General features: G+C 36.3%; 1 long non-coding RNA gene across 1 annotated transcript in view; it reads left to right on the forward strand.

Annotated features, from left to right (window-relative positions):
• The first annotated feature begins 7,778 nt into the window (after nt 1–7,778).
• The window catches only part of LOC125270360, a 52,690-nt gene continuing 38,291 nt past the window's right edge, over nt 7,779–22,177 (forward strand). Inside the window, exons 1-2 of the long non-coding RNA XR_007185337.1 lie at nt 7,779–8,017; nt 9,301–9,533. This is a non-coding gene — a long non-coding RNA (uncharacterized LOC125270360). The remainder of the gene's footprint in view (nt 8,018–9,300; nt 9,534–22,177) is intronic.

Consider the following 22,177-nt stretch of genomic DNA (forward strand, 5'->3'; position numbering starts at 1 on the left):
GCTTTGTGATGACGTTTCATTAAAAGAACGTCATGGAATGTCAAAACAAGTTTATTTCATGCCACCTATGCCATCATTTTTATGCACAAAGTATAGTATATATCGTTACATATACTACCATTCAAAAGTTTTGCGGTAAGACTCTTTTTAAAATAAAATAATATTTATTCAGCTAGGATGCAATTACATTGATCAAAAGTGACAGTAAAGAATTTTTCATTGTTACAAAAATGTCTTTCAAATAAATGCTGTTCTTTTGAATCTTCTATTAACATCCAAAGTGTTGTATCTAAAATATGAATTTTGTGAAGATCAGAGAAAGAAAGGCCAGAAAGAAGTAAGATATTTGCAGAATACAAGGAGAGGAAGAAGAGAAGAAGCAGAAGAAGTTTCTTCTGAAACTAAACATTTTATATGCTGTGCCTATTGAAAGTACCTATTGAAGCTCTTGCAACCATTTAATGATGCACTCAAAACAAAATGTATCCTAGCAGGTCTTATAAGGTCACCATGGTACTTGTTTAGCACACAGAATAACTTAAAGGGATAGTTCACCCAAAAATAAAAATTCTGTCATCATTTACTCACCCTCAAGTTGTTTCAAACCTGTATAAATTTCTTTGTTCTGCTGAACACAAAGGAAGATATTTGGAAGAATGTTTTTATCCAAACAGTTGTGGGGCACCATTGACTTCCACTGTATTTTTTTCCGTACTATGGAAGTCAGTGGTGCCCCAGAATTTTCTTTTTTTTGGTGAACTATCTCTTCAATAAGCAATTTTACGGTGGCCGAGAGAGCTCAATGCGCTGCAAAAGAAGAAAACACATACAAAATAGAAAAAACACCAGCAAATAAAGAAAACATCTTCATCAGATTGACAACACATGCGCTGCAAAAGTTCACAACACATGCAAATACAGAAACGCTGCAAAAATTCACAACAATGCAAATACAGAAACGCGCTGCAAAAGTTCACAACACATCCAAATACAGAAACGCGCTGCAAAAGTTCACAACAATGCACATACAGAAACGCACTGCAAAAGTTCACAACACATCCAAATACAGAAACGCGCTGCAAAAGTTCACAACACAAGCAAATACAGAAACGCGCTGCAAAAGTTCACAACACAAGCAAATACAGAAACGCGGTGCAAATAGGCCTGCTCACAATGCTCATACGATCAGGACGTTAAGATAAACAAAACCCACCTTTCAGGTGCACACCACTGAAGAGTAAACATTGAACAATTTTATGTCTCAAATCCCAGTCAATTATTCACTGCAGAAAATTTCAACATGTTCTGATAACACTATTTTACCTTAATTTATTTCTTAATATTTCTCTTGTGGCCCGTAGTGAAAAAAATGAGAAGAGATGTAGATGTTAAACAAGTTGTTTTTTTAATGAGGAGTTAGCTAACTTATTACAGCGCGTCAGTTATGCGTGATTATTGCAGGGCAAATTAAAATATTAATTTAATATTAAAAGTAGCCGCATCATCATCATTCAGATCATCGCAGAGGAGGGCTTAAGATCGCCAGGCCTTAGGTATGTGGTATTTGCAGTGCGTTTCTGTATTTGCTTGTGTTGTGAGTAGCCTATTTGCAGCGCATGTATTTGGATGTGTTGTGAACTTTTGCAGCACGTTTCTGTATTTGCTTGTGTTGTGAACTTTTGCAGCACGTTTTTGTATTGGGATGTGTTGTGAACTTTTGCAGCGCGTTTCTGTATTGGGATGTGTTGTGAACTTTTGCAGCGTGTTGTGAACTTTTGCAGCGTGTTTCTGTATTTGCATGTATTGTGAACTTTTGTAGCGCATGTGTTGTCAAACTGATGAAGATGTTTTCTTTATTTGCTGGTGTTTTTGCTATTTGCATGTGTTTTCTTCAGTTGCAGCGCGTTGAGCTCTCTCAGCCACCGTAAACTGTGGTTTTAACACCTTTAAGACCTTTAAAGGGATAGTTCATCCAAAAATGAAAATTATCCCATGACTTACTCACCCTCAAGCAAGCCTATCTTCTTTAAGATGAACACAATTGGAGTTATATTATAAAATATCCTGGCTCTTCAAAGCTTTATAATGAATGGTGCTTTTTTTAAGCCCCAAAAATGCATCCATCATAAAAGTATTCCACACGGCTCCAGGGGGTTAATAAAGGCCTTCTGAAGCGAAGCAATGGGTTTTTCAAAAATATCCGGTAATGCTTTAGATTACATCCCGGAAAGTACTGCATAATTACAACAAATTTACAGCGTAACTTTCGATAATTATAGTGTACCTATAAAGTAAGTATGTGTAAGTATAGGGGAACAATATGTAAAGTCTTGGGAATAACAACCAGGAAAATAACAAATTATTTATACTGTAAGTATTTTAGAACTAAGGGGTACTTATACTATTATGATAGATAACAATCTTACGCTTGGGAGCAATTTAGCGAGAAAGTGCACTGATTAAGTTGTTTCAAGGCAAGTAGAAAGAACTATTGCAATCTTTTTTAATACATGGGGAAATATACTTTTGTTTCATGTAGTTACAGGGTAAGTATGACATTGCGGGCTGTAAATTAAAGTGGTGCTTGTTGTTGAAGGGTGATCCCTTTAAGAGAATATTGCAGATCTTGCATTATCTCATGTCTGCAGACATATTTTGATACCAAGGTACATGCACGTAATTAATTCTAATGGAAAATACACCCGATCTTACAGCACAGAAGAAACACAAAAGATCTTACATTTGGAAACATCTCAGAGCATATAGAATAAATGTAAATGATTCAAGAAATTAATAACGTAAAAGAATAATCATGTAACATAAGGCATGAAGGGATCTAGACTTCATAAAGAAAAGATAGGATAAGATTCATAAAGATGAAAAATTTATAAAAGAAATGAATAAAAGACATCAATAAAAAGAATACAATTGAATAAATTCAAATATTCAATTGTTTCTCAAAAAATTAAGAAGTGCCATGTCTATTCACCAGGTAAAGGAATAAACATTGCACTTGATGCCATTAATAATGTTTTTTTCTTTTTTTCTTTTTGCAATGTGAATGTGTTGCTAGAGCCTCTTAGAAAGAGAACCTCTGCCTCCTGTGGAGTTTGTGTGTGTGTATGTGTTTTTCTTTTTCTTTCTGCCTGTGTGTATGCGCGCTGTGGTCAGAACTGTGGTTTGACGTGGAGTTTGTAGGTTTGGCAGATGAGATGGCTACAGAAGGAAAGCACTGCGGTATGAGGTGGTGAGGCCAAGGGTTGAGAGCAGATGACCTACACTTCTCTGAGGGAGCGAAACCACAGTTCAAAGGGGCAAAGGTCATTGTCTTCCATCTCTCTCATTCCATTCCCACCCTCAAAACCTCTCTTACCATCTTCTACTTCTCTTTCTACTCCTTTCACAGAAAGTGACACCTGCTGAGCATCTTGGGCCCCGTTGCACAAATTTATGTTGATGTCAGCAATGAAAACAGCACCACATCTCCAAATATTTGTAGAACAGCGGTCCGTCCATTTTCTCTCTTTCTTCTACACCTCTCTCTTTCCCACTTTCTCATTCTCTACCCTCTCTTCCTACTTTATTTTGTTTTTTTATTGATTTATTTTTCCAAAGCCCCAGCCTGAGACGATGCGGCTTTCACACATGATGTGAAATGTTGTTTCTGCAGAGATTATTAACACACGTTTGTAAAGTCTTTTCTCTGGGTGGAATCAGAGCTGGAGGGCGGGATAAACTTGCATTCCTCTATTCTACATCTGTATATTTTTACAGGAATAAAACCAAAAATAAAAGATTTCGACATGAGCACACCAAGTGGCTACCATCAAAGTTAAAGATGAAAAGAAATGTCCTTAAAATAAAACATTTTGAATGTAATATTATTCACACTAAGAACTGGCCAAGCACATGTAGGCCTGGCCTACTACATAGGCGACCGCCAATAGCGCACCACCTTTTGGAGGGAGGCGATTTATCATTCCAACTTAGGTACATGTTTTCGCATGCATGACTCGTGATATAACTGTATACAACCCTAGAAACATTTTTTCGGACTATATTGCACCAATCACGCCTTGTGTCCCATATTTCCTGCTGGTTGTTTAGAAGTACACTGTTCCCAGAGATTGTATATTATAGGGAGATGAGAGGGTCTGTATCTCTTACCATTGGAGAAAGCGTCCCCGCTAGAAATTTTACGTTCCCAGAACATTCTCAGAGCATCCCCAATGGTGTTAAGGACGTTGCCTAGTAACGTTCCCAGTATGATCAGAGACGGTCACGATGTGGAGTTTTTTTCAGGTTTAGGGGACGTTTTTTGGCTGACCTTCACAGTACATTCAAGACGTTCTCTGAACATTTAGGGAACCATATTTTATTTGGACCCTTAATTAGAGCTAAATTGACTACAAAAGTGGCTGTCCAAACAAAAACTATTTTTTCTTAAATGTCTTACAAAAAAAGCTCTTTACAGGTAATTCCTGGATCAATATTATGAAACATTTTCTTTAAAATGCAAATCTTTTGCAGTAAGTTATAGATGACAACAGCACATGCATGAGCTAACGTAACTGCTGTATTACTGCATCAGCAACTATACAGTTACTGCAGCCTTTAAATAGAGCAACACGCAGCAGATCATCAGTGTTTCTGGTTCATCACTGACTGAAGCACAGGCTCTACTCTCCAGCACAATGGTAACTTCACAAAACTCAGATAAGAGAAACAGAACATTAAACACTAACAGATCTCTCTAGATCTCTGCATCTTCACTTATTACAAATCACTCTGACAATAGATTTAGTTGCTTGTTGATGATTTTATCATCGTACAGTGGCCTTATTCACTGATCTCTGAATGTTGTATTTCTTTCATGTTGTTGTAGTTCTATGATAATGCCTAAAATCCTGCCCTTCTTTGATGTTTTGTAAGTTATCATCATTATGCACAAATTACTCAGGCAGCTTCATGTAGATTCACACAGACATAAAGATTCTGCCTATGAACCTCAACTATGGTGACAAAATTTTCAGATAAACAGATTAACTTTGAACATCACAAAACAAGCTATTTAAATTCACAAAAAAGATTTTTGTTTATTGTCACCATTGTTGAAGTTCGTATTCTGATTCATGATGTCTGTGTGAGTCTAAAAGACACCGCTCAAAACTCTGTCTGTAATATATTTTAAAACAAATAAAACCTGTAAGAAAAACTAACTGTTAATTAATGGAAAACTAACAGTTAATACACTTAGAATTTAGACTCTGAAGAGGATCAGTGAATCACGATCACTAAACCCAAGTGATCTGATCAGACTTTCTCTTGCATTTTTTGCTATAACATGTGTGTTTTGGAAACACAGTTAAAGCAGCCAGAGAAAATCTAATTTTAAAACCTCAAGAATCAAGAGCCCATCTAAAGCAAATGCTCACCTCCATAACGGTGACTTCAAACTTTATTATTTTTTATAAAACACCCACGCAGAAGGCGACGTTCTTGTGACCTTGCACAACTTTGCCTAAAAGTTCTCTAAAGGTGACGAAAATTCTGAACCTTTACAGAACATTCAGGATGTTTCTAAAACGTCCTCTTTTGGTAGTGAAAGTGCTGCAGTTCAAGGTTCCTTAAATGACTTTAGGGGGACATTCCATTTTGGTTAATTTTATGGTCACATAAGAATGTTACAAAGAAGATATTTGGGAAGTTATAAGAACGTCCTATAGTAATAGTCCCCTAAACATTCCCAGAACGTCCTGAATGTTTCCTGATGGCCCACCAAATAATGTCCCCCAAACCTTAAAAGAACTCCACATCGTGACCGTCTCTGAACGTACTGGAGCAAAGAGGACACTGACAACACGTCGACAGACAAGACAGAGCAGGTTACTTATGATATTAAACAAAGTCCCAGCTTTCAAATTATGTAATTTTTTAAAGAAATTCAAACAATAAAAAACGTTTTGTGGCTCTTTAGTGTGTCGCTGTAGCACCTCAGCTCAAGCTACTGGCTCCTGAACCGATCATCTCTTCCTACTAGTTAATTTATAGCATCAAATAAACATGCATGGACAAAATGGCGGATGCGGCGTTATGATTGGTTAGAGGGTATGCACGTGACGTCACCGTCGACCGTTACGACTGCGGTCACGCCGCTGAGTGGCAAAAGACTGAGCGGCAGCATTGGTTTTCAGCGTGAATGTCGCGAAAACACACAAAACACGTCCAAAATGGAAAGGAGCTTTGCGACTGACTGTATAAATAGCTTTGACACAAAACCTGAGGTAACGTTATATATTTAAAAACTTGCGAAAGCCACAGAAAAAAAAAAGCAAATGGATCACTGCAAATCACAGAAACAGCTCGACTCCAGCAGAGAAACATGGATTTGCAGTTATCATTTTGTCAAATTGTTGGATTTTGAGGTAAAATCATACCGTATATATTGTATTGTTATATATTATGTTGACAACTCAATTAAATATTTACCATCTTATATTCTGCATAATTGGGTGTTTTTAAATAAACAACACTGACAAAAACTAACTTATACTATAAAACTATAGGCCTATATGTTTTAGGGCTGAACAATATGACGATATAACATTGATATAAGTGATTACGTGGATTTAAACCTACCTTAGTTATATCAAGCGTTCACAGGCAGATTTGCTTTATGTATTTCCCCACCGTCAAATCAGGCACATATAAATATCAGGAAACACGACTCCTGGCTGCATGTCAATATCCATGGATTAGGTTTATTTGACAAGTTGTAAGGAACACTTTTGAGCCCAACCTTTAGTCTAATTCGTTAGTTTTACTCGCGTTTTCGCAGTTTCCCCTATTAATCCAGTCACGCAGCAGGTTCTTTTACCACTCAGTGCAGCTGAGGCAACGCGTTTTCGGCGGGAAAGTGACGTCGATGCATACCCTCTATTACTCTTTTACAGTGATGCTGTAGAAATATACAGAGCTACCTCAAAAACGGAAGTTCAAACAGAAAATTCTAAAGATGGTTGCGCGCTTTTCTCTGGAGCATATAAGGTTTATCGTGTATCTTATATATTTCCTACGCCCCATGAGGCCTTGCGTCAAACGTGGGAGCGCCTTCCGGTTCGAAGTAAACAAGCTGGACGTGACACTCATTCATTTAACAGTTGACAGTCATTCAAGATTTAACGATCCAAACTTGCGAACGTTTGTTTTTTACTTAAAGATTTAAGATTCCGGCATCAATATTTGAACAATGTTTTACAATAAAAAAAATGTTACAGTAATAGTAATGTATTAATTTATGTCGAGTGCACATCAGTCATGCTAAATCTAACTGATATTTATATAGACATGAAAAGAAAACACAGACCTATTCAGTTGCGCCTGCTTCCATTTATTTGCGATCACAAGAATGCAAAAAACAACTCCACTAAGGCTTTTAAATTCAAAGACTTACACATTTAGAAATATATTGATAACATACCCTATGTTTACGTCACTTTTCGAAGCATTTCTATTTATTTTCCTCTAAATTATGCGATGATTGCTATCCGAGGATGTTTGCACGATCTCTCCGTCTATCTATCCTGATCCTTTCAGCCAGAGCAACAGAGGGAGCTCATGAGAAGACAACGGGAGTTATGAGTTATACGAGTTAACCGGAGTGTGTGAATCTGTGAAAGATATGCATTTGTCAGGAATCAACAAAGGCACAGAGAAGAGACAGATAAAAAATTAAACCAAATAAATACACGATTATAATCACATCTTCATTCCTCAAGCAGTCTCTGATATTTTCCATAAACGTGTGTATTTATTATCGCAATGGTTAACATAAGTAGCCTTTAGCATCGCATACAGTGGAAACGCGACTGGCTCTGGCACGCACGATAAAAAAGGAGTAAAATATCACATCATAAGGCTTTGGTGCTAGCATCAGTGACGGGAAGTACAGACAGCGGGTTGTTCAAGTATTGCAGGGTCAGGATGCTCTAGTCATGCAGCAGCACTTTTGTGGAAGGTCAGTAAAGTAAAGAGCAATTAAGGCCACGAAAACTGTTTATTGTATTGTGATATTATTAATTAATAATGTAGTAAACTGAGATGTTGTCCCTGAGCACCGTAACGACATCTCTCATAAAGATTTGCAACTTTACAAAGTAAACAATGATCCAAAAACGCTTAGCCTCTTCGCTAATTAGCACACAAAATACCATTGGTATGCTACTTCCGCCGCCTCACCGGAAGTTGTACCCACGTTCTCTTTTACAGTAGCGCCCCGCGGAAACAGGTGGATATATTCCGTTGGAACTGTAGAATTCGAACTAGCAATGAAGTTTCACTAATGAATCGCTCTTTTGAGTTTCTTTTTTTAAGGAATTGTTCAAAATGAGTAGCATAACATTAATCTGAAACGGTTCGCAATTCATTCAATAAATCATTCAGGCACACTCATGTGCAGCATTGTCAAGTGGCTTTTCATTACATAAAACAGAAATGAGACACTTTAAGACCCAAAGAAAAAAAAATAATGGAATATTTTTCTGCCATTTCGAGATCAAGTTCAACACAGGTGCATACATGCACCTGTGTTGAACTTGATCTCGAAATGGCAGAAAAATATGCAGCATGAGCAACTCAGTACTACAGGTAAACAGCAAATGCTATCACTAACAGTACACGAAAGCATTTAAAGTATCAAAACGACCATATAGCGTTACCATGTTTTTGGACATATACCTTGTAACATGTTAATATTATAGTAGGCTATATTCCGCAATCATTTAGTATGCATCAATAGTATTAACACTTGACAGCACCACTTTACCACAGTAGGCTTTGGTTTTTGGATTTGGATTTGCATGCATTTTGCATATGCTAATTTGTAATTTTCTTAGTTTATTTTTATGCCTTTTTATACACCCATAGCATGGACTTTGCATATCCTCACATCATTTTTGTTGTAGATATGATTATAGATATCACATCTCATTTTAGCATGTCCCTCATTTGTGTAATGTCTTTATAATAACACCTTTTTGACATCTTAAAATTTTTGCCAAACCAACTGCTCAACGCATATGTATGTGTATATATGTATATGTATGTATGGTCCATATGTATGTATGTATGTATGTATATATATATATATATATATATATATATATATATATATATATATATATATATATATTTGTATGTATATTGTGAGTACCAGATATCCTTGAGGGCAGTGATAGGCCAAAAGCTGTGACATGTTTGAATACTCTCTAAACATGGTCTTTTGTTGTGTTTTGTGTTTAGATTTTCCCTGTGAAAACATTATCGGCCATCTCGCCTGTACCATTGACTCGTGGGGAGCGCCCGTGGTCAAAGGTGTGGTTAACGGCTTAGCTCATCGTCCCAAGCGCTCGGTCACACACTCCTCAAAGTGGCATCGCCTGAAGGGCACTGATAACACGCATCCTGTGCTCCTATTGGCTGATGTCCAGAGAGCCGGCAATCTCACACAGAAGAATCTGTACATTAGAGGAAAGGTAGGTTAGGCTGGAATGTGAAGGGGTTTTAAGGTATTAGAGGGAAAGCCAGGATGGCATGCATTTTCCTGGCCTGTTGTGGATGACCTTTCCCTCTGCCCAGTGCTTTTGTGAAGGATCAGCATTTTTGGTTCATGTGAATCCCCTCTACCTTTGAAGGGGAGGGGCACAGCAGGGGGACGCTAAAGAGGCCTGAATTTGTGTGTGCGCGCGTATGTGTGTTTTAGTACGTTTCAAGTGTGGTGTGCATTTGGACCATTTAAGATCTAATGTAATCCATAATGATGGTTGGAAGAGGCAATATGTAATCATATTTGTGAGATAGCTTTGGCACGTGAAGGGAAGGCTGGAATTGTGGGTTTCTGCACCCCTAGCAGCCTCCCCCGGGTTCACACTTAAGCAGTGTAGGGTTTGGACCAGTGCCATGCCTGCAGGGTTGGTACGGCTGGCCTCTCCCCAGCCCTCTCTTCCTTTCTTTTTCTCAGTCTCTCTTGCTCCGCCAGAGGAATGTCCATTGTTGCAAAAAGTTTTAAATAAATACTGTTCTTTTGAACATTCTATTAATCAAAGAATCCAGAAAAAAATACGGAATAGCTGTTTCCGCTGCGCAAATATTAAGCAGTACAGCCATTTTCAACTGTGATAATAATAAATGTTTTGTGAGCATCAAATCAGCATATTAGAATAATTTTTGAGAGATCATGTGACACTGAAGACTGGAGTAATGATGCTGGAAACTCAGCTTTGCCATTATAGGAATAAATTACAACTATAAATATATTAAAATAGAAAACTCCATCCATCCATCCAAGCAAAATGAAATAGCAAAAGTAAATTCAAGTCAGCAGTCAGTGAAGTGTTCCTCAGTGTCTGGTAAAGACTATATCTTGCATAGGCATGGCTCAGCAGCACAGATGAGGTGGGATATGAAGCTAGATCTTGCACAGGAGCTAGTGAACCTCACAATAGGTGTCCTACAGTAACAGTCTAAGTGAGTGGAGGAACAGTGATTTCCATTCAAAGCTTTCTCTAATGACTCTGCTTTAACACTTTCTTTTTATAGTCTAGAATTTAAGAATCCTGAGATTTTCAGAGTACTGAAACGGAGGTAGATCACTTTGAGTTTTATATGGAAGTAGGAGCAGTATTTTATAATCAATACAAAACACAGTCAGTGTTGGATAAAATAGGGTTGATTTGGTCTTGATTTTTAGACTCTGGTAACTCTAGCTGCTTGGTTTTGATCCAACTGAACCTTGTTTATGGAGGTTATAATTAAACCTTTGACAAAATCACAGCAGAACATTCAAATCTGTGACAGCTTCACAAACAGTCTTTTCAACCACATAGTAATCTTTATTTCTGTGTTACAAATGTTCAAATCATTACAGAAGTACTGGGATAAAAGTTTATAGCTTGGATATAAACCCTGATGTCTACAGAATCAATTAAAAATAGAGCAAATCTTTTGGAAAGTAACTTGGCACTACGATTGTATCAATTACATCATTATGCCACTAGGTGGCGACAATTGACTTAAAAATGTATGTCATTGAATCATTGCCACTGTTGGGCCGAACGGTTCTAAAAACAGTAAGCAGTTCCAATTATTGAAGCCTGGTACGGCACGGCACAATTACAAACCGTCTTTCAGTCCGTAATTCTCAGCACGGTTGGCTATGTGTGAAGGACGTCTCAACTCAGAAATGGTCACTTGTCTGTTGTCTCGCTATCAGTTTTTCTGTAGCTGGCTAAGCATGCTATTTGAGTGACATAAACACAAATATAAAAAGAAACATCTGATCATCCTCCATAATGCATTAGCTATTACATCTCATATCATCAGTAAACCGCATTACCAAGGCAACGACTGACGCATTTGTATAACATTCCAAAGAGCTCTGTTATCAGCTCAGTGGAAAATGAAGTTTATTAAGGTATAAATATAGATATTTTTCTTACAAAAATGCATTTCTTCACTTCAGAAGGCCTTTATTAACCCTCTGGAGCCATATGGATTACTTTTATTATGGGTGGATGTGCTTTTTGGGCTTCAAAATCTCAGTTACTATTCACTCCCATTTAAAAGCTTGGAAGAGCCAGGATATTTTTTAATATAACCCTGATTGTGTTTGACTGAAAGAAGAAAGTCATATATACCTAGGATGGCTTGAGGGCTTAAGTAAATTATGGGATAATTTTCATTTTTGGGTGAACTAACCCTTTAACTGTCTTTATTTTGCTGTCTGTATGTATTATGCTGTCTGTACGAATTTTCACGGATGAAATCCAGTAATTTCAATAGGAATCATACCGATTGGGAATTTGAGTTAAAGTGTTAAAGTTTACCCCACACAGCCCTTTTCTCGTATCTCATTAAACTTCAGTCTTTCTAAATCTTTAATCTTCACCATCATTGAAGTTGTGATCACATCATGTAAAGCCTTCTCTGCTGTAAGATGAAAACTAGCTAAACTTGTTGCACTCAAAGCAAATGAGCAGCTGAAAGGAAGACATGACTCAGCACAGATGTTTGTGTACGACTGCATTTACAATCCTTAACAGGCGAGTTTGAAATCGATAACAGGCTCCGTAACAGTTTATGTGAAATTGAATGCATGGAATAATGTTCAAAATAAAATGTGTTGAAGAAAAGATAAACAGCTTAGCAAGATCAAAACACAAACTCGTGCTACACATTAAGAATAAAAGTCAAATGTTTCATTTTCAAATTTAGAGTAGTTTTTCTTTTTTCTTTTTAATGCTTATTTCAATTACCATTTTAAAACCTTCGTAGTTGTTGCTCTCAAAACCAAAGCATATCTCTTACACCCACCCCCTGTAACCATGGCAATGATCACAGTTTGCCTTATTCATGTCTGTGTCATTGTTCCTTGAAATTTTCATGGGAATTTTTTAAACCCTGTGATTAAATTTTTTCCAAGATATAGTCAATAAATCTTACTTATAATTTTCAGAAGGCCATTTTAATAATTTCTTCTCCTGAATAGCTCTGACAGGCTGAATGAAAGAGAAATGAAAGGGCAGTAGTAGCCATGTATCATTCGAACATTTGTCAAACCCTGTGTAGTAACTCAATTTTATCACACTAAAGCGGATATTTGCTTGAAATGTAAGCGTGTTGTGTTTGTTAATATACAAGATGGCTTTCCGTAATATTCAGTCATATGTTTGATGTGCTGTGAATTTGATTCAATGCAGATACATGATTTAAGTCCATGTGAATTGAAACCTTGCAGAAACCTTGTATTTTTCCACTATTAACACTAAATAAAATTTGCATTCACTCTTAGAATGTGATTAATGTATTACTGTGATTATATTTTAATTCATGTAAGCAGAATACTGAGATTAACATGATTGTTCATAATTATAGTAAAATACATTGTGTTACTGCAATATATATATATATATATATATATATATATATATATATATATATATATATATATATATATATATATATATATATATATATATATATGGGATTTCCCATTTTTACAGGCATTTAGATGGCTTTTTGGCTTTTACAAAAATCATATATATATATTATTAAATATTAACAATTTGTGGCAGTACAATTTTTAACTGTGAATAGAAAACCTTGGCTTTCCTCCTTAGTAACACTGACATTACATGTAGTTACATCATGTTTGGAAGAGGCGTAACATGTGACATCTTGTTTAACAGAGGTGTAGCATGTCACATTTATCATGTTTTTTCCTTTAGTTTTTTGGGAGATAATCAGTACTCATGCTTCAAGAGGGGCCAAGACATTCACTTGTTTTATCAGTTATTATTTTTCCTGAGGTCATCTTGCTCTCTCTGACCCTTTAAACAGGCTTTTTTTCTGTTGCGCTTTTAAACCCTCTATGTAAATGTACTATGCACATGTGACACAAGTAACAACATTTAAATGTTACTATACTACTTACTTCTTATTACTTACAAGTTGTTAAACAGTTGGAGTGTAAATGGTGGTGATTATTTCTGATTTGTGAGCTTAGTTGAAATTATCTTTTTGGACAGGGGAGTAACTTTGGTTTTAGAAAGTTACAGTATTTTCACAGAACAGGAAACTTATTTCTGAAGATCTAGATCAAAAATAGATTTTTCATGATATGACTTTTCTGTTACCCACTATTCTTTATTGTTGGAAATCGTTTTAATGCACCTGCTGTTTAGTAGCCTGTAATCAAACAAAGGAACAGGAGTGTGATTCAAAACAGAGGATGATGAAACAGGTTGATATATACCTACGACCCTGACTTCACCTCTCTCAGCACAATTATGATGACGCCAGTCTGTGATTGGTCAGCACTTAAGTGTCATGGCTGTAAGCAACTAGCAAATGCAGAGGTATTCAGCAAAAGCAACAAGCCATCTAATGACGATTAAGGGAAAAAGTCTATTTACTTTAAAGTACAACAATTAAAAAGAAATCTCTATAGTATTAAATCAATTACATTTCTATCAAATTATTTACATATGCTATTAATCAAATCATAATTAAATTGCTGAGAAAAGCCTCAAAATTAAGATAATTCAAAGTTATGTTATTGTGGTAGATGAGCAAACCGTTGAATCAGGGCCGTAACCAAAGTACCCCCCACCCCAATAATTAGAAATGGCCAAACCCCACCCAATATTTCACATTCTTAATGCTGATCTGCTGCACCCCATTACAATCTGCTGTTTGTTGTTAGGATGACAAAATGTTTTAAAAGTAAAATTTTTAGGCTGATCTGCCTCAGCGGTCTAACAACGCTCATCAATGTCATAAAGACTGAAATGGCCAATCAAATCAAAGAAGTCAGGTCTCTTCACAGAAGATGTGACGCTTTAGTTTTAACAGTGAAAGATTGTGTGGTAAGATGTAAGTATATAGCTGATCATTGAACTGTTAAATGTTCAATGACAAATAGTAATATCCAGTGATGTAAACTATACCCAACGTTTTTATGAAATTTCGCCATTTTGAATTGAAAATATGCTACCATTTACATGATTCATGTCATTCATAACTGAGTGTAACGAGACAAGAAACATTTGGCGTTTTTGACATATTAGACATACGAATTAGAGTGAATGTGGGCATATTTTTAACATTTTTAACATTAAAGTACTTTAAATTGATTACTTAACAATTAGGCTACTTAGAACATATTTTTCTGTTCTTATTTCTTTTTCTTAATTCCCTTAAATCCCTTTTAATCATTTTATTTTTTTAATTCCTTTAAATAAAAAGATCAATAATAGTAAAAACAAAAACAAAACAACAACAACTTTTGTCCCCCTCAATGTTCAAGACATGATTACAGCTTTGCATTGAATAGACTTTACCAAAAGTGAAGTAAATATATTGTTTCATTTATTTCCATGTCATTGAACATTATTGGCCAACAGTCCATAGCATAGTCCATCAGTTTGTCAACTGATGTCAATTTAGGGGCCGTTTACACAGGATGTGTTGTCACCCTATTTTTTTTCCATTGTTGGTCTATGTACACACTTTTATTATTATAATTATTATTATTATTTATTGCACTAAATTAATTTTAAATTAACAGCCCTGGTTTTATCAGATCTGATCTGAAAATACAGTGTAGTCTGTGCTTTTTCAAAGGGTTTTTATAACTGTAATTAGTGTGTAAACCTCTAGGAGTGAGAAACTACTAAACCATGTCATCTGTTTAGTCAGAGCAGACTGGTCAGAGCAAGAGTGTGCAAGTGAGACGCAGTGGGGATTCTGGGTGACACAGATATGACAGCGTGCAGGAATCCCCCAGCCTTGCAGAGAGACACACTCTATGCTTCCCTCTCCGCTCCTCTGTTAGTGACATCATCTCTTCCAAGTGCGCATACAGAGCGGGGAGGGATGAGGGACGATTGTCAGGTGTCAAGAATGTGTCACTCCATTAAGGACACTCGCATGCCATGAACGGATGCACAACTGGTAAAGCACAGTGCTGGTGGCATGCACTTGTGTTTAATTTTTAAGTTGCCATAGCCTAAAGTTTATAGCTGCAAGACCTGTGTGCATATAGTAGCCTATGTGTGTGTGTGTGCATATATATATGTTTGGTGGTGTGGCCATCTGTATGTGTGTGTGTGTATGCATAAATGGAAAACACCTTCTGGGTATCAGGAGGCAGAGCTTTAAGGTATGATATGTTAATAAAATGTGTCAAAATGTCTGATTCCCATTCTCTCTTTATAAACAAACTTGCGGCATGAACTGAGCTAATTAGCGCGCCCATCTGCTCACTTGAGCAAACTTAGTGATACATACCAGAGAAACTGTAAAAAGACAAGCTCAGTTTTTCCCCGGCAGATGACAAGTGTTATAAATTGCAGTTTGTTTTCTCCGTCTGCTCTCTTTTCCTCCGTTTTTCCACCTCTGACATTATTCATTCAATTATTTCCTTGGCATTGCCGTGTCTCGTTTGCTGTACGTGTATCATTGTTGTGCCGTTGTGTACACACAAGCAATGTATATAGATGGCTTTAATTCAATGATCTGAAACTGTCTAGATTTTCCTAATCATCCAGGTCTCCGATTTCCCTCAGAGGTGGGCGTTCAGCTAAACGTGTCTGCCAATTTCCCCGGTTTGTGAGGCGCTGGTGGTTTGTGGGGAGAAGACAGGAGGATAGGGGAATATGAAGACGGAGATCGGTATTCCCCGAACAGCATTATGCAAAGCTGTTAGCAACAATTAACTCATAGCACATCGATTGCGACGGGGCCGGGCCCTAGCCATTGTGCGAGCTAAGCACTGCGGTGGTGAGCTCGGAGCCGAGGGGGGAGCAATACAGGAAGATCCATCTGTTCTTTCTGCTCCCCTGCACTGATGGAAGACTACGCTAATCTGGTTACTTGTCAGGACAGGTTAGTGAAAGCAGGCGAATGGAGGAGGCTAGAGCTAAACTGGTTGGCAGCTGCTGGCTGCGCCGTGTCCTGTCTCCCAGACTCGATAGTGTTAGATTTGGCATGGGCCACCTGCAGTCAGATCGGCCACAGACCAGCCAGTCTGTCACCAAAGGAATACCAGCGCTGGTGGCTGCTACGGCTTTCTGTGAACATGAACAGACTTGTTTAAGAACTAACTCTTTATTTAATTTTTTTACACGCATAAATGTAAATACGCAAGACCCAGGAGATGTTTTATCACAGATGCCAGTGGTTATTTTCGGAAAACCTGATCATAATATGAGCCATAAAACTTCCAGAATTGAGGAGTTTTTCAACCATTAGAGTGTATACAGAACCCACAATTACATATAATCTTTCTGAAAGACATACATTATATGGAAATGGAAATATTAAAATATTTAAAAATACATTACTTTTTTAAAGACATTTAAAGCAATAGTTATTCAATACAAACATATGTTCATTCTTTACAACAAGGTTCATTAGTTAACATGAATTAATAATGAACTGCACTTAGACAGCATTTATTAATTTTTGTTAATGTTAACTTCAACATTTACTAACACATTATTAAAATCTTGTTAAAATTAGTTAATGCACTGTGAACTACCATGAACAAACAATGAACAACTGCATTTTCAATAACTAACTTTAAAGAAGATTAGTAAATACAGTAACAATTGTATTGCTCATGGTTAGTTCATGTTAGTTAATACATTAACTAATGTTTAACTAATGAACCTTATTGTAAAGTGTTACCAGATTTGGTTTATTTACTTATTTTTCAATAGTTAGCTACTTACCCAGCCAAATTCCTTGGCCGCATGAGGTTTCAACATATTTTTATAAACTATGAAAATATTATGAGGGAAATTAATGGCCATCTGACTGCTTACTTGGACTCTTAATAGAGCAGTAAAGTTTAATGGGCAAACATCGGCTGGTCTGTACAATATGATGGAAGCTGTCAAACAGACAGCTGTAACATGTACCACGGGGTATGTGATTTTTACTGTGCCATTAGAAGCAACCATCCCAACAGACTCAAAATCAACCACATTTTCTGGCATTTTATTATCCTCTTCCAGTTCTAACATTATCTATTCTCTTTCTTAATAAACATTGTAAATAATTAATATTTTCAAAGGTAATAAAGATAAATTGATTACAAAGGACTAAAGTTTTCAGAAATTATTATTATTATTTTAGAATAAATTAGCTTGACTATTTTTCAGTGTTTATAATTAAGCATGAGGGGAAAATGTAATCAAGCAGCCATTTATAATTAGTGGAATCATCCCTTCAGGTCATGAGTTATGTTCCGTTAATTCTAAATAATGTAAAAAGTAAACTTTTTTTTGAGGAAGCAGCTTCCTTAAATGCTTTCGTTTTAATTAATTATCCTATTAATTCTGCAATTGTCTGTGATTTATTTTAGTTTCTAAACACACACAAACATGCCTTTAATATATTATAGAAATGGTTGTTAAAAATAATAATAATAAAAAAAATGAATAAATAAGGTATTCAGAAGATTATTTATTATTGGATTGCAGGAGCTTTTGGGAAGGAGAACAACTAGCACTGTTGTGTCTACTTGTGTGGCATTAAAATATTAGCCATTTTTTGGAAATTATTAAAAGTTGAGATTTTAGGCTTCATTTTCACTGTCCTTCAAACTCTCATTTCAAAATTATGGAGAAACCCCAAAACAGATGAGTAAAAGACTACAAACCAACACTAAAGTGTTTGAAAGTCCCAGTGGGCATTGTTGATTTAAGTGGAAGTGAATAAAACCACCCAGGCACTGTCTAGGAAAGGTTGTCTCTAAAACTTTGTGTAAAACAAAGAGACTTATGGAAGAAGCCTCAAAGAGACCAATGATCACTTTGAAGTAGTAACAAAATTCAGTAGCAAAAAAGATGTGAACCAGTCGTCCATATTAAGTCCTCATGCAGGCCTGTTTGGGAGGGTGGTATGATGTTATCTATTTGCATTTAGAAATAATTTTGGTCAGCTTTTGTATTTAAAGTAATATGATGAATTGGACAAATTTTTGACAATGATCTTAAATTGGCGAACAGGGGAAGGTTGCAACCTGGTACCTATAGTGCATATTCATTAATACAAATGAATGCTGTACCTGTAGTGACATATGTTGGTGGCATTTCGGGGACTGCACATCGTCTGAACAAAGTATCAGGACAGACTGGATGAATGACCCAAAATCACTGGTACATATTTACCACAAAGACTGTAATATTTATTCAAACATTGCATTTCATTTTTAACAAGGCTTTTGTTTGTCACAATTACTTTTAGGCTTTTTTGAAAATGAAGGACCACAGATGACAAAACTGCAATCTAGCATTTGTATTTGAGTAAATTGACAAATAATTTGGCAGAGAAACGAATAGTCACACGCATACATACAAACTCTGTTTCTCTCACTCTCTCATACACACTCTCCATCTGCTGCTAATGGAGCCTCTTGTCTGAAGTGGGTGTGGCTGACGACTGAAGTCTCTGTGTCAGTCAGTCCCCTTGCCCCGCCTCCTTATGTGGTTTAGCTGTTTGGACCACCACAGCATTTTTATTCAATTAAACAGTTCCCCCACCCCAAAAAGCGTCCATACTACATCCTGTAGGCCTTAAGATGTTGATCGTCTCTGTAAGCAATTTAGGCCTGTAATGATTTTGTGACTTGTTATGCTAATTATGATGGCCTTCTCAGTCTGTGAGAGCTAGTTTGTAGATTTATTAGTCGCTGACTGAGAGGGAGCGAAAAGAAAAGCGTTAGCGGTAATTAATCCTGTTAACCAAGGATAATTGGGCAAAAAATAGTCCCCGCCAATGGCTTTAGCTCTAAGGAGTGGCAGTTAACCCTGTTTCCTGTGTTTTATTTAACAGTTAATGTTTCCTCCGTTTTCTGCTTCCTCTCAGGATCTCTGCAAATATGCCGACCCTGTTCCCTGAGTGTCAGGAGCTCTGCCTAAAGGGGCCACAGGGTTCTACCTGCTAGTTAATGGTATTGCCACCTCTCTTTGCAACATGTACAGACTGTTATCCATCAGTATATGCAGTATTTCCTGTGTGTGGCTTCATAGGGCCCTACCTGAACTCATCTGATAATACATTAAAGGGTTAGTTCACCCAAAAATGACATTTTTGTCATTAATTACCTACCCTTGTGTCATTCCAAACCCGTAAGATCTTCGGAACACAAATTCAGATGAAATCTGAGAATTTTTTGATCTCCTTATTCCTGACTAGCCTACTGTATTTCGAATTATGGGTTGCACTTCCGGTTTGGGGATCTTCCATTCAAAAAGACTGAAACGAATCGTTTCAAATCATAAGGTTGCCCTACAAATAAAGCTTATCCATCAGTTTGACTGAATGAGCGGTCAATGTTTCTTTCATGTTTTATTTTCAGACATCACGAGAATAACATAACGCTTGGTATATTATAACAGAATATCTATGGCAAGAGCTCTTTTCAGTCGCTGCTTTCTATCCTCGTGATTATTTTCTTTTTTCCTTTTGCATACCGCTGTAATAGTATAAAAAAGGACAATATATACTGCACATTTGTGGTCTGTTCTCCCGATATAATTTACGATATATCCCTGGAATGAACGAAGAATCTCTCGTTTTTCTCCTCAAAGCCTCACGTCTCTTTCCAGGTTTGTTTTCACAGGTCACTTTGAAATAGTATCACGCAATTATGAAGTTCATGAACATTTTTTTATTAAGGCAACATATATTACATAATACAGATATATATCACAAAAGTTATGTTTAACCCGTCCGTTATTGCTGTGGAAAGAATCACGGTTTTTCATGGTCTGTTGAAAGTACCTTGTTGATGCTTTTACACTTTTAAATGTCCTTTTAATGTTCGTTGGTTGAAGGGTGAGTAGAATAATGTCATCTCATTGTACCCAGTTTAAAAAACAAAACAAAAAAAAAACGCATTATTGCGTTCATAGAGCGAGCCTTTCACTGACTGTTTACAGCTAAACGGAAGTTACACCCATAATTCGCGCAAAGCGTCATGGGGCGTTGGAATAAGGTGGATAGAAAGCAACGAAATTACCATATTCAAGGTCCAGAGAAGTAGTAAAGACATCGTTAAAATAGTCAACGTGACTACAGTGGTTCAACCTTAATATTATGAAGCAACGAGAATACTAATCTGGTCAGTTTTGTTCCCTTCAATCATTAGTAATCACAGGTATTTGTACTAGCACACGTACATACTTGTACATTTGCATAAATACAGAAATGTACATTATTAACATATTGACATATAAAACAACTTTAGAGCATACAAATGTATATGATTTTTTTCAATTAGTGAGTGTGATTAAATGTTAAATAAATTATTTAAATGCTGTTACATTTGTTTAACGTATTCACCTAGTTTTGCTTTATAAGGGCTGGGCATTGACACAAATTTCACGATTCAGTTTGATTTCGATTCACAAGCTTGTGATTCAATTCTGATCTCAATTCATTTGGATATATAAGGTACATTACATGTCAATTTTTCTCAAGGAAAAAAATCTCTCTAGGGAACCCTGTATATTACTATAGCATGAAAAGTTAAAATTAACAACTGATTGTATACCAACATTTAAATTGGGTCAAATTTGTTTTTTGAAATATAAACATTTAAACGGTGGCTGTCATTAAAATTTGTTTTTATGGTGGACTTATTCAAACATTAAAATTTGATGAACAAGTAGAAATGTAATGAATATGTTATATAGCGCATGTATTTAGAAAAATGCTCCATCTAGAGTGTTTGTGTGTGTGTGTGTGTGTGTGTGTGTGTGTGTGTGTGTGTGTGTGTGTGTGTGTGTGTGTAGCTAACTATTGAGCTATGGTCATTGAATGGCTTTCCTGAGGTAAATGTAGGGTTATGTGACAAGCTTTGTTATTGACGTTTTTCTGCAGTTGAAACACTGAGTGATTACATTAGACATGATACATTTCGTAAATTGTACTGTATGTTTCAACATACCTTCTGATGTTCATTCATGTTTTGTTTCATGCTGTAACTAGTAGGAAAGAGGAAGAGATGATTGGTTCATGTGCTTGAACGGTTCATGTGTCTTTGCTTGAACTGAGGCGGCTACTAAAATTGACAGAATTTGAAAGCTGAGACTCTTTCATATCAAAAGTAACAAAGCACAGGTTATTGCAATTTATTGGATTGTATGCGTGCTACAAATTATGTTTAGGATTACACAATTGTAAACTTTAAAATGTTAAAATGAGTGAACATTTTGTCTCATATCATAAAAATATCAATATAATAGTGTTTTGTAACAAAATATTTTGTAACTGTACGTTTTATGTTGAGAAGTGGTTATTTTTAGAATGGAGCAGAGATAGGGGCTCTAAGGAGTGGCATCAAAAAATCTACATAATTGTAAAATGTAACTATACAAATATATTTTTAAGATAAAGGGAATATCAAGGATTCATAGCTGTGCTTAAAACTATCTTGTTTTTCCTTTAACACAACAATACAAAGACCCTTCTTCATAAACAAAACAGCAAGATACAATGCTCAGTTTTGTGATGATAAGGCCTGAAATGGCTGGTGTCCCTTCCTGCTCCTTTCTTATCTTGTCTTTTAAACCTTTGAGCAGCTGTAAGTAAATCTGTAATTAATAGC

This window comes from Megalobrama amblycephala, linkage group LG6, assembly GCF_018812025.1.
Source record: "Megalobrama amblycephala isolate DHTTF-2021 linkage group LG6, ASM1881202v1, whole genome shotgun sequence".
Taxonomy (NCBI): Eukaryota; Metazoa; Chordata; class Actinopteri; order Cypriniformes; family Xenocyprididae; genus Megalobrama; species Megalobrama amblycephala.